The 14,043-nt window shown below is 43.9% G+C and overlaps 1 protein-coding gene across 1 annotated transcript in view; it reads right to left on the bottom strand.

Moving 5' to 3' along the window:
* LPIN2 (lipin 2) overlaps positions 1-9,095 on the bottom strand; it is a 38,122-nt gene extending 29,027 nt beyond the window's left edge. The window contains exon 1 of the mRNA XM_083450123.1: positions 8,855-9,095. The gene's annotated coding sequence lies outside the window, so the exon portion shown is untranslated. The remainder of the gene's footprint in view (positions 1-8,854) is intronic.
* Between the last annotated feature and the right edge of the window lie 4,948 nt (positions 9,096-14,043).

The following is a 14,043-nucleotide window of genomic DNA, read 5'->3' on the forward strand; positions in this document are numbered from 1 at the left end:
TATGATCCTGTAGCCAAGTCCTTAAAATTTTGGTTCCAGTTATATGAACTAGATATTTATTACTGTTCTAGTTTTGTTCTTTTATCTGATGGTATTTCAGTAGTCAGTTTCTAAAATGACCTAATAACCAGCTTGGATTGTTGTACATAACTGGTTACTTTGAATGTGAGTACTGCATAAAATAAACAAAATTCCATTTTCAGATGATTAAAATGGCATTCCATATTAAGTGCTTTTATGGAACTTCAAGTAATGAAAAGCTAGGGTGAAGTAATAGTTAAATATGCAGCACGTAGCAGAGCAAGCATACATAAATTGCTAACCAATAAAGCATATATATATATATATATATATATAGACATATATGCAGTTGATATTGTTGTACCATGGCAGAATTTACGACACTCTGATGAAGCCATTGAATAATGGAATAAGAGTTACAAACTGACTCTAAGCCACAATAATATTTTTATTTTATTTTAGTAAACCAGTATATATATATGTCAAAAACCTAAATGCTTAAAGGTAAAGGTAACCCTGCCCGTATGGGCCAGTCTTGCCAAGCTCTAGGGTTGTGCGCTCATCTCACTCTATAAGCCGGGAGCTAGCGCTGTCCGCAGACACTTCTGGGTCACGTGGCCAGCGTGACAAACTGCATCTGGCGAGCCAGCGCAGCACACGGAACGCCGTTTACCTTCCCGCTAGTAAGCGGTCCCTATTTATCTACTTGCACCCGGGGGTGCTTTCGAACTGCTAGGTTGGCAAGCGCTGGGACCGAGCGACGGGAGCGCACCCTGTCGCGGGGATTCGAACCGCCGACCTTTCGATCGGCAAGTCCTAGGCGCTGAGGCTTTTACCCACAGCACCACCCGCGTCCTCACAGTGCCACCCGCGTCCCTCAATGTTAAAGCACCACTTAACATAAGAACAGACTGCTACTTGTATTCCTTTCTACAATAAAAAGGTTTGAAAATGTTTCCTCAGCTTTCTTACAGAATACTGGTGCAGTTTAAAAACAACTAATCTCAAGAAAGCCCGTGTGTGGTATCTTTACTATAAGGGCTTTCCCAGCTGTCCTTCACTGCTAGAGATAACCAGGCATGCTCTGTTTACAGTGATAGGCAATGATGTTGCATTCCGAGTCACATGGTATTAGTTTCATTCTATTGACCATGTGATTTCTCCTATCTGACTTAATCCCAGGCCTGCTTAGCACATGCCTGTTTCTGAATTTACAGACTGCATTCCGTCAGTGGGCAGGTGGAAGCAGGAGATGCATGCTTGCTCACTTCAGGACATAACACAGGCTAACAGGGAGGAGGAGGTTTTCTTTCTGTGCGCCCACAGCTTTCTCTGGCTTCCTCCAGACATTATTCTACCTGGTTTCGTGTTAGCTTTTGTTTTTCATATCTGGCCCATAGTCCAAACGTGGGAGCAGGGTGCATGGCCATGGGTGTGTCCACATTGTAAAGGATAGGTCAACTGCTGTCAGCTGCTATGCACAGTGCAGCTGGAATAAGAGCAAGAGTGGAGCACTGGGATGGAATCACAGATCAATCAATCCAGTCACAAAATGCAAGGTATGAGCTCAGATACCTAACTGAAGGGGGCTGGGATGAAGGTGAAGGAAAGCAGCAGACAAAAGGACAGGTAGGCAGCGGAGTCTGGAAGAGAAGCTGCCTTGCATGTATCACTCTTGTCTTTGACCTGGTTGCCGTAGCAAATGAATTATATGTAGGTGAATGGCCTGCGAGCTGCCAGAAGAGAGACAACACTCTGCTCCTCCTCTGGCAGTGCCTTGTGTTTCTGCATCAGGTGTGAAGGAGTGCCCTTTGCTTCCTCTGCACCCAGCAAAGAAATTACCGTATTTTTTGCTCTATAAGACTCACTTTTTCCCTCCTAAAAACTAAGGGGAAATGTGTGTGCGTCTTACGGAGCGAATGCAGGCTGCGCAGCTATCCCAGAAGCCAGAACAGCAAGAGGGATTGCTGCTTTCACTGTGCAGCGATCCCTCTTGTTGTTCTGGCTTCTGAGATTCAGAATATTTTTTTTCTTGGTTTCCTCCTCCAAAAACTAGGTGCGTCTTGTGGTCTGGTGCGTCTTATAGAGCGAAAAATGTGGTAAGTGAGCTGCCCGTGGTGGCTTCCTTGTTGCCTACTGCAACTAGGCGAGTGGTTAAATACCAGACTGGTATAAACAATTTCATTATTGTATTCTCATAATGCAAAGCCCTTGACAATACAGTGGTACCTCGGGTTACATACACTTCAGGTTACAGACTCCGCTAACCCAGAAATAGTACCTCGGGTTAAGAACTTTGCTTCAGGATGAGAACAGAAATCGTGCTCTGGCGGTGCGGCAGCAGTGGGAGGCCCCATTAGCTAAAGTGGTGCTTCAGGTTAAGAACAGTTTCAGATTAAGAACGGACCTCCGGAACGAATTAAGTACTTAACCCGAGGTACCACTGTAATAGAAAAACTCTCACACACCTTAGGTGTTCAGATGTCCAAAAAGTTGCTTCAGACTAAAACTTGCAAAGTTTGTATATTTCTTAATCCTTGTTAAAAAACTTTTCTTTCTAGCTTTCTTCTTGTATATGCTGGTGGTGGTAGTGTTATAGAACATTGCAGATACATGTAGATTCACTTGCATGAAATTTGAGTACTTTAAGCTATTTCTTTGTTACCATCTTACAAGCAACAGTCCAAAAGAAACTTCTTCTTTTCCTTTTTTTGCAATGTTGTTACAATTCTTGAAAACACTGAAAATTTCCTGTCACTGTCCACCTATTTCAACTAGTTCCTCTGTCTATAATAAACCCCAGTCAAGGTATTTATTCCTTTATTTAATACTATTTCTTTCCCACCCTTAATCACCAGGTGTTTCAAGGGTAGGTTACATAGGAAAAAGCAGGTGCACACAATAAAACCAAGCAACAGAACACTAAACAGCACGAAACACTGAAGTGTTTTAAATAAAGTTGCTTAATATCACTATGATAATTTCACCATAATTTGCGGTCAGGGGAAGGATTTAGTGCTATTTACCACTGCAAATACATTTTGAACATTATTACTGCTTTGCTGTACCAGAAAGGCAAAACAAAAGAACCTCAAGGTATTGCCAGGGTACCTCACAAGGATGCTGAGTGTGCAAGTAGATTGCTGTTATCACTGTGATAGTACCAAATAAACAAAAGCAGTATGTAACAAAAAACAACAAACCAACCCTTCCGAGGTCTAATTAGGTGGTTCAAGTAATGCATGGGAAAAGGGTCAATAGCTTGTGTATACCCCAACACATTGTTAAGGACATTTTTTTCAGGGACCGCAGAGAGAAGGTGCACTTTCTGATACACATGTCAAGCATCCCACAAGCCCATATATCTGGCATTTGGTGGACAGCAGAACTACGGTGTGAGCTGCCTCTCCACAGCCTTGACTGGCTGGGCACCATTTTTTAAAATTCAAAAATCTCCTTTTTCTCCTTCCTTGTAACATCACACAGCCAGTCAGATTTGGCACCTGTGACATCACCAAAGGCAAACTAAACAATGCCCACATTCTAAACTAGCTTCATTTGCCACCAACATCATCATAATCACACAGCAAAATCTGATTAGCTGTTATTAGGATAAAGGGGCTCATTTTTCAAACAAAATATGGCAACTAATGGGGCTGTAGAGCAGAACCATAGTAAGGGTTTTTCCAGTAAAGATTGAAGGGCCCCCAAAAGGTCCCTCTTATTCCAAAGTTTTTATCAGAAGACGTTTGGTTCAGCCCATGAGATCTAATCTCCTCTATCAATCTGTCAGCTGTACTTTCTTGACAAATGCTATGGATGAAGTAAATGTGCCCAGAAGGCGAGGTGAATTAGTGGGAAGAGAGAGAGGGAGGGAGATGGGGAGAGAGAACAAACCAGAAGTCAGCAGGACTCCTCCTAGCATCATCCATTCCCATTCAGACTCACCTCACTTACTCACAGTGTAAAAGGTAAAGGGACCCCTGACCATTAGGTCCAGTTGCGGACGACTCTGGGGTTGAGGCGCTCATCTCACTTTACTAGCCGAGGGAGCTGGCGTACAACTTCTGGGTCATGTGTCCAGCATGACTAAGCCGCTTCTGGTGAACCACGCACGGAAACGCCACTTACTTTCCCACTGGAGCGGTACCGATTTATCTACTTGCACTCTGACGTGCTTTCGAACTGCTAGGTTGGCAGGAGCAGGGACCGAGAAACGGGAGCTCACCCCATCATGGGGATTCGAACTGCCGACCTTCTGATTGGCAAGTCCTAGGCTTTGTGGTTTAACCCACAGTGCCACCCGCATCCCACTCACAGTGTAGCAAACTGTTTAATTCTCATCCTTCTGGCATAACTAAGCCAGCATCTCCACAGGTGCTTATAACTTTGAGCAGTCAATTGACAACATCTGAGCTCATCGGGGTGCTGACCTCCCAACACATGCTAGCCTCATGTATTTTCTTGGTATATGTTTTCTAGTTGTTTCCACTAACCCTTCTCTTTTTCTGTCATGAAGCTCAGGAAGCCAATGTTCATATGGATATGGCAGGCAATCCAATCACCATGTCAACCAGTTTTCTAGCAAGGTAATTGGTGGGTTATCCAGGATCAGATACCATGGGAAAGAGTATTCTACCACTGCACCAAAGTACATATATTGTGATATACCTATGCCATACTATGGTGGCCACCCCATTTCGTCCCATAAGGTCATGACATCCAAGGCCTCCATAGGTTCAGATTCAGGTGGCAAGAATCATGGCAGCTCTTGTATGGGAGGCTTCCAAAATGTGGAATTTCTTAAGTTAGCTCTCCCAAATCTCTCCTCTTACTATTTTCCAGGAGCTTGGGGGTGTTGCAGACTAATATGTGATCCTATGCATCTTAACTCAGAATTCCAATGTGGTCAATACTGCTTACCCCATACGAAGGGTTCACAAGACTGCAGTCTCTGTGTGCCTGTTGGAGAACTATGACAACCAGATTGTCTGAAGTCAGCAATCAAGCCATATTCTAGAAACATGAGCTTGCATTTGGGTATTGTAATAGAACTAATCAAGCACAATTTAAGATCACAGGACAAATAAAGTAGATGCACATGCGTTTTGAAATTTATTTTGCCTTACTAAATCCTTGTGTGTTTTGTCCTACTAGTATTTCATTTAAAAAGAGCTAACCAATGTGCATCCTTTTACTATGTAGCCTTAAATGGTTTCTCTCCTCTTTAGGACTCAAGAAATAAACAAAGTTTTATATCTCTGATCCGCAAAAGCACCAAAGTAAATGTTATTTTACTTATATAATTAGCAACTATGTGGTTTTTGTTTTTTTTTAATGGAAGTCATGAGGTGGGAATTACTAATTGTGTGAATAACATATCTGTTTCAGCCCTTCATAATGAAGAACTGATCAACAGGCAGCCTTACATCAGCAGTAATGAGTGCTTAAGATTTCTGAAACTCCAGCTTGTATTGGGACTTCCAATCCCTGTGTCCATATCCTAGAGATAACAGAGAGAACTCTACTAATCAGCATCATTTCTCACAGAAGTTCACTAACAATAACCAAGAATGAAAATTTATTATCCAGGGGCAATGTACATTTGATTACCAAACATAGGGGGAGGGAAGGACAATAGGGTATGTGTCTTTCATTCAGCATCACTGCAATGCTAAAGACAGAGTGCAAGATAAGATGGAAATTTAATCTGATTCAAGAAGACAAGTCTTATATTCTTAACAAGCATCAGACAATGTTGTGCTGAAAATAATGCAATGTGTCTTCATCAAAGTATCCTAAGACTGATAATGGGGCAATTCCATTACTATTGTAAGTCACTTTGAGACTACTTTATGGCAACAGGCATGATGGAAATTTTACAAACCAGTAAGTTCATTATCCTACACACTCTCACTTGTCAGTAAGTCTCACTGAATTCAATAGGATTAACTTCTGCCTAAGATAGCACAAAATGGGACGCGGGTGGCGCTGTGGGTAAAACCTCAGCGCCTAGGGCTTGCCGATCGCATGGTCGGCGGTTCGAATCCCCGTAGCGGGGTGAGCTCCTGTCGTTCGGTCCCAGCTCCTGCCCACCTAGCAGTTCGAAAGCACCCTTAAGTGCAAGTAGATAAATAGGTACCGCTTTATAGCGGGAAGGTAAACGGTGTTTCCGTGTGCTGCGCTGGTGCTGGCTCGCCAGAGCAGCTTCGTCACGCTGGCCACATGACCCGGAAGTGTCTGCGGACAGCGCTGGCCCCGGCCTCTTAAGTGAGATGGGCGCACAACCCTAGAGTCGGACATGACTGGCCCGTACGGGCAGGGGTACCTTTACCTTTAAGATAGCACAGAAAAATTCACGTAACCACCTTTTATTACAATCAGAAACTCAAACCTCACAACAGGAAATTGTGAGACTGACTGTAAAGAAGTGCTGCAGAAAGGCCAGGTTGTTGGCAACATGGTGGCACAAAGAACCATGAATGGACTTTAAAGTACTCACAAATTATGTTTTGACTGTGCAAGTACAGGTGTGTTTTGTTGAACTTTCCCAAATCGAACCTGAAGGAGCAATGGAAGTTCCACAGCTCCAAGGTGCATATGCAGACTGAATTTGTTAAAATGTTGGTCCCTATTAGAAGGCAAACTTTATATCCTATTTTGAATCGTAGGTGTATGTTTTCATTTTCAGGTTTTGTATTCATGTGGTGCTCTGAGCATTATATACCTTTTTAAGAAGGACCCCCCCCCCATGCTGTTAATGCTTTAACTATCTGGTGACACACTCACTGTCTCTCTTTTTAGGAAGAGTTGTGCAAATATCTTTTTATTAGACTTTCCAAGTAATTCAAATACCTCAGGCTATCTGTGTGCCAAATTCTACCTTTTCAGGTTGTCTGGAAATACCTTGACAACCTGGGGTGCATTTTTAGCCTCCAGTTTTCAGAGAGAGGTGTACAAGTGTTCCCTTTTCAGATATTTCCAGTAATCAGGATGTCTTATTCTACATATATATCAAATTTGGGAGCTTTAGCTCATTAGAAAGGATCCTAAATGTCAATTCCCCTCCCCCTATGAGTAAGTAATGTACTAACCCAAATCTGCAATCCACTACAGGGGGGTGAAAGCCCAGACTAGACCAGCTCCATCAGGCTCTGCCCAAGAAGTGACAATAGCCTTACTCAGCTGGCATAGATATCCCTGTTCCACCTGTTGGAAAGCTTTCTACCAATGGTAGTCTGTGGAATGTTCCAAAACAGAGTGCCCCAGAGAAAGGGGCACTCAGCCAGCCTAGGGGCCACTGAATCCCAAGCCAGCTCCACTACTATCACTTGATGGAACCGGGTCCAATTCAGGCCAGATTGCTACATCAAGTCCAGGTTGGCGTAGCCTGGAACAGTTTGTGACTCCCCCTCCACATTCTACCTAGGCCAACTTGAATGATGGGGCCCTTGATGCGGCAGTAGCTACACTGCTCCATTGCTACCTGCCATGTGTTTGGATTGCTCTGGCAGTCAGGCAGAGAACCCAGAGTACCTTCATATAGATAAGTGGCTGTACCTCCTATTATCAGAAGTAAAAGTAAAAGTAAAACATGACCTAACACTGTGTGTAAACATATCAGACAGTTTTCCTTAACATACGCCATTGCTAAAGAAAGACATAAAATATGTCAATATTTACGACATCTCAGACTAAAACACATGGTTCTACTTTTTTATTTTTTAAAATGCTGTTTTAGACTTAACAGCATAAGATTTTAGAAGATTTGTTAGGCATTTGGTATAGTACGATTAAGTCTTAGCACATGATAGCGGTTGCAAATTCATAAATAATGTGTAAAGCTTTCATGGTAATCTCAACCAAGACTTCAGCATGATTTCAACATTATGTATTCATTCAGTCATTCATTCATTCAATGACTGCAGTTCAACAAGAGTCCCAGCTCACAACATACATTAATGGTCACAGAAGCATTAACAACCCACTGAGCTATATGCATCACAGGCACTACAACCATAGGTTTGAATCAGATAGCAGACAGCTACATCCAGAACCCAGGCAACCAAAGCACATGAATTCAAGAAAACCAACAGCCAGACACTCAGTTTTACTTTACATCCCATTGAAGTCAATGGGCTGAAACCCTGTGTAAAGGATTGCAATCAGGGGCCGCTAAAAACCTGCATGCTTGCTTTCAGTGGCTGCTCTTGAGTAAACACTGCCCTGATGACAATAAAAAACCCCGCACAATGCATGCAGTTATGCTATAAACAGTGGAAGATTACACCCCCACCCCTCCCTCTCTGCTGGAAGGCACCACAGCCGGCATTGATCGTGGGTCACCTCCTACCACCAGCTTCCTTTTCCCCGATACACTGGCAAGCAAGCAAGCAAACAAACAAACAGGGCTGGCGAGGACCAAGGGAAACGGGCTTCTCCCTCACCATCTATCTGGAAGCAGGGGGAGGGGGTGGGGACCAGAAAGAGAGGAGAGGCGCGCGGCTGCGCCCTGTGACCTCGGCGGGACTCCCTCCTCCTCCTCCTCCTCCTCCGTGCGCAGCTGTGGAGGCAGCCGCGAGACCTGAGCTCCTCCGGCGTCTGTTTGGGGTGAGGGACCCGGGCGCGAAGGCGACGCTGGGAAGGGGCGCGTGGTGCGCGTGGGGAAGGAAGGATGCAGCAGCAGCAACAGCAGAGCCTCCTTAGGACCAGACGCGGAGCTGGAGAGGAATGGGGGGGGGGGGAGACGGGGACGTGGTGGCCCCTCGAAGCCGCCAAGTCCCCCGAGGCTGCCTTGGTGAGGTGGTCAGGGGGGCTGCCCCTCCTTGCCTACCTTGACTGTCCGCCCGCCGTGGGATGGAGGCAGGAGAGCGAGAGAGGCTTTGGCGAGGGCGAGGACCAGCCACCGGGCGCTCGAGGCGGCGGTTGAATGAACTGAATGGGCTGGAAACGCAGCCAGCGCGCGGCGCCGGAGAAAGAGGCGGGGGGGGGGGTGACGCACGCGAGCGAGCGCGCGCGCCCGGCGGAAATTCCCGCTCTCGCGCCCCCTCGCTCTCTTGCGCGACGAAGCCACCAACTAGCGGGGGAGGGAAGAGGTGAGGCGCACGTGACGAGGAGTGGGGGTGGGAGGCCACGGTATTCTCTCTCTCTCTCGAGCGCGCGCCCAACATTCCGCCCTGCTGCGATGTAAAACGACCCGGGCTAATTAGTGGCAGTGGCGGCGTCGGCAGGAACAGGGAGGAGCTTTCTTCTTCTTCTTTTCCTCCCGAAGTGGACCGTGTGATCTGTTGCTTGCAGACTCTTGCAAGCGCAGCGGGCGCATCTCCTTTCCAGAGTGCATGTACAGTAGCCAGCGCCAGCGTGTGCATTGTGCTTCGGGCGTGCTGAAGCCCTATATACAGTTGCATATTATAAGCTACACATTAACATTCCTGTTACACGTTATGCCTCGAGCCTGGAAAGACAAACGCCCACCGTCCTCCACGCAGTGAAGACTTCACCTTAATAATAATAATAATAATAATAATAGCCAATCTAGCATGGATCTGAACATCTGGAGGGCTTCTATCGACTCATATGTTTGATTTCAGATGAAAGTACTGATAGGTTTTGTATTCTCAATGTGAGCTGCCAGTGTGGGTCCCCCGCTTTTCAATATCTTGTTTTTGTTTGTCAACTTAAGACACTTTAAAAAATACAAAGCATTCTTGTTAGATGAGAACATGCTTGTGAGTACTTCATCAAATGCATCTCTGTTGCACATGTGTATGTTCCTCCAGGGTATTCCTTTTGCATCACCTGCTCCTGCTATCATGCATTCTGTGTATATTTTCTGCATTTGGGATACAAACAACAATATGCTCCATTTTATTAATGTTACATGACTGGCCCACCAGTGAGGCAAGGTGAGGCAACTGCCTCAGGCAACAAGATCCGCAGGAGCAGAAGATCCCAATGTAGATCTTTCTTCCTCACCTTGTTGCTCAAGTAGATCTTCATTCACCCCTTCTTCCCTGGCAGGGAGGGAAGCAGACTATAGCAAAGCAATATAAGTGATGATTCATTTCAGTTAAAAACTATTCATAATTGACAGGATAATTTATACACGCGTTGCTATGCATACAGTATATAGCAGGCACTGATCAGGAGCAAGCAGAAACATATTTAGGATTCTCTGGCCTTTCTCCTTCCTTTTTTGGCTATCAGGATACATCTTTTCTGTGGTGGGTTCATCTGAGATCCCTAGAAGTTATTTGATGAAAATACTACTACACAATAAGTGCAGGTAGATGTTGTAAAACTCCTTCTCCAAATGGCAGAGGTAAAATGTTTAAACCTTGCAAAGAGGTTTTGGCATGTTTCCTGTTCTGCAGGAGACATTCATAAGAATCCACTGTATAGTTTACTTACAGTACTGTGGTATACATCTCTACTCAGCAGTATGTCTTTTTGTCTGTAAGGGGGCTTACTGGCAAATAAGTGGGTTCAGGATGGCAGGCCAGACTTTGATTTAGGGTTGTCACTGGGGAAAACAGGGTTCTTATGCCATTGATAGTTGTATCTCCACAATCAAAACCAGGTTTTGGGATGTGTGTGCATGGGAGCAGCAATGACATACTCTCTCTAATTTTGTGTTATGTCATGCCCTCGTAGCAGCCATTTTGTAATGAAGCCATATCACTTTCTCAAAAATTGAAATGTACCCACTGGTCCAGAAAGGTTGTTGAACCCGTACTACAGCATCACTTGTGGTGATCCATTGTGGTGAGGTTCTCCTCACAAGCCACTTACTTGGTAAGGCTGCTTCCAAATTTAATAGTGCCTCCATCTACTACACAGTCATATATGTGTCAAATACTACTGTGTGGTGCTCTGTTCTCCCTTCTCTCGTTTTCTCTTCTCCTTTTCCTCTGGCTAATATAGATTGCAACTTTAAGGCTTCTGGGAAGACATTCTATGCCTTTTCCACTTCAGTTTCCAGCATGAGAAGACTGCCTGTAACCATCTTGTACTGGGAAACAGCAGCATAAATAAGTCAATAATTATTTTAAAATGTCAATAAGTGGAATGATCAAGCTACTAAGTGGGCTGCATTTGACTTTGTTAGTAACCGTGTTATAGTCCACAGCAGAAGGCCTGAGGCAAGTGCACACAGACCTAGTACACAATCTAAAGCTTGGGTGCCTAGGTTTTTTATGACATTTTATTTATTTAGCAGTGCGGGGAGGTTTGCATTAAAAAATAAAGCTTTATTGCTTTATACAGTGATTTAATATCCATGTGTAATTGCTTGTGACAATTTGTGGGATGGCATCACACAAACAAGTGCTGAAATAACAGTGAAATACTCTCTTTCTGTCTTAAGTAAAGGCACATTAGGTACCTGGAAAGCAAAAACAATATGTTCAGCCTTTGTGCTTTATCTTATCAGCATTTCTGTATCGGTACTTCTGTATGCAAAGTCTATATTATGCTGTATATGAAAACCCATCCTTCGCCTGCACCAGTTCTTGCAATGGTTAGCCACAATATATATAAATCCAGTTGGTGCATACACTGTTCTCTCTCTCTCTCTCTCTCTCTCTCTCTCTCTCTCTCTCTCACACACACACACACACACACACGGCTCATAGTACAGGTAGAGCACAACAGGTGTTGTAATTCCTGCTAGTAATGTTTACCCAGCCTAACCCATTGGCTGCCCAATCCTGTAACAACAATACTCTGATTACTGTGCAGAGGTTAGTGTTCCCTGTGTCCACTGAACTCAGTTCATCCTTGGTTTTGTTTACACGTTCAAGGTGTGACTCATAGACTGAAGTGAGTCAAAAGAGGGTCAACAATCCCTACAAGAGTAAAAGCCCTTATCCTGGGATAAGGGATCGTGTAAGCAGTAGGAGGACTATAATTTTTGGTGAGTGGGGTTGAGAAGCCCACAGGGAAACACAGGGACAAGTAAAAACTTTAGATAACAATGGAAATTTTTGTTGAAATGGGCCAAGATTTTATATCTGAATGCCAAATCTTGTATCTTAATAATTTAAGCAATCTCATAGAAAGGCAGAGACAATACATTTGTCAACTGCCCATCTGATGTGCAGGAGATATGAGTATATTGAGCTGATGGTCAACTGAGTGCAGTGTAGTATTATTACAGATGGATCAGCTGTTTTTACATGTAGTTTGGAAAGCAAATATATATTGTACACTATTGTATATGGGAACATGATTCTGGATTGGGAAGGTGCAAAGTTATATTGTATACAACCAGCTGTGCAATATGGGTCCCTGGGGTCTGTTCATCACTTGTTAAATGAAATCTATTGGAACAAAATGATTGGTTATCATTCATATATTGTTTCTATTGTACAAAATACTTTACTATACAAAGTATTTTAAAATCACAGCTTAACTCCTGCTCACAAGGATCTTCCTTTTTAACGATTATAGATATACATATACACACGCACATGCACACACATGAAGGCTGAAAGAAAACAACCTGCATAAGGCTAAATACTTTGATTTATAAAATCCCAAGTCCCAATACAATGTCCACTTGCACTACTAGTTTCTAAGGCTGGGTGCCTCTATTTTCATTGGATGTTTGTGTCTATACGGTCACAAAAATAATGTGATACTATAATAGTAGAGAATATGGAAGTCATCTTGTATCTATTGTTTAACTTAGTCTCAGAACATAAGAGCCTGCTATGATAGGCCAATCCAGTCCAGCATCCTATTCTCACAGGGGCCAACCAGATGTCAACAAGAAGCCCACAAGTAGGACTTGAATGCAACAATGTTCTCTTCTCCTGTGGCAGCTCTGTCCCAAGACATTTTAGCACCTGAGGCGCACCACAAAATGGCATCCCCTCACCAGAGAAAAGGGGGGTGAGTGAAGTTTTACATCGGGAACAATGTGGGGAGTGGAGATCTACATTGGGAACGAAAGAGGGAATTGAATCAACTTTACCCAGTGGTTGAAGTGGGAATCTAAGGCTGTTGCAGGATGCAGGAATGGCCTGCTCTGAATCATGCTGGGCAAGTGCAGAGCCCAGGAGACCCCAGAAGGCAGCCTTTCTCACCATTTCCTCCCTCGGGGTGGAGGGAGACCAGCAGCGACTCCTGTTCACTGAGAGGCATGGTGGTGTGCTGGTGAGCAGGTGGCAGATGCAGTGTGCAGCAGCCATTGCTGCCACTGTGGTAGTGGTGGCGGCGGCAGCATGTGATGCATTCCTTGGATGCTGGACCTGCTTCTCTTGTGGATCCTGCCGTCTGAGGCAGTCACCTCACCTTGCCTCATGGGTGAGCTGGTCCTATCCTGCAGTTTCCAGCAACTTGTATTCAGAGGCACACTGCCTTATCCTCCATGAATTTATCTAATCCTCATTTAAAGCTGTCCAAGTCAGTGGCCATCACTGCCTCTTGTGGGATCAAATTCTATACTTTAACTATGCTGTGCAAAGAAGTACCTTTTTAAGCCAGTTTGCAAATAATACAGCACACATAGATATACAGAATGAATAAATCATTTATCCGGCTTGATGCTGACATCATGCTGTTGAAGTACTACAAATGCATAAGAATTTCAGCTTTTATTTATTGGAAAACAGCCAGTCTGACTCTCTCCTAGTGCTGCAGTGTTGCCTGCCTTTTCTATTTGTCTGGGACTTGTGCCAAAGGAGCACTTTAAGTATTACAGTGTAAATGTGTAGCTCTCATAAATTTATAGATATCTTTTAAAAGTGTCACTTTTCAATGACTGTGTACCAAATGCTGATTTAAAAACAAAAATGTTCGATATTTTAAAAGTTATGATTTTAACCCAGTCTCTAGATGCTAGATGTCAGTATGTTAGAACTGACTCACTGATTTTAGTACTTGAACTTGACAATCACATTACAGTTCGGTTTTATGAGATTACAGAAGAGTGGGTATTCAATCTGGTCTTTATTTTAAAACATGTTAATCCACATGGCATGCATGCTCTGCAAATTTATTTTTATTACATCTCAGGGT

Source organism: Podarcis tiliguerta, assembly GCF_965153285.1.
Source record: "Podarcis tiliguerta genome assembly, chromosome: 7".
Lineage (NCBI taxonomy): Eukaryota > Metazoa > Chordata > Lepidosauria > Squamata > Lacertidae > Podarcis > Podarcis tiliguerta.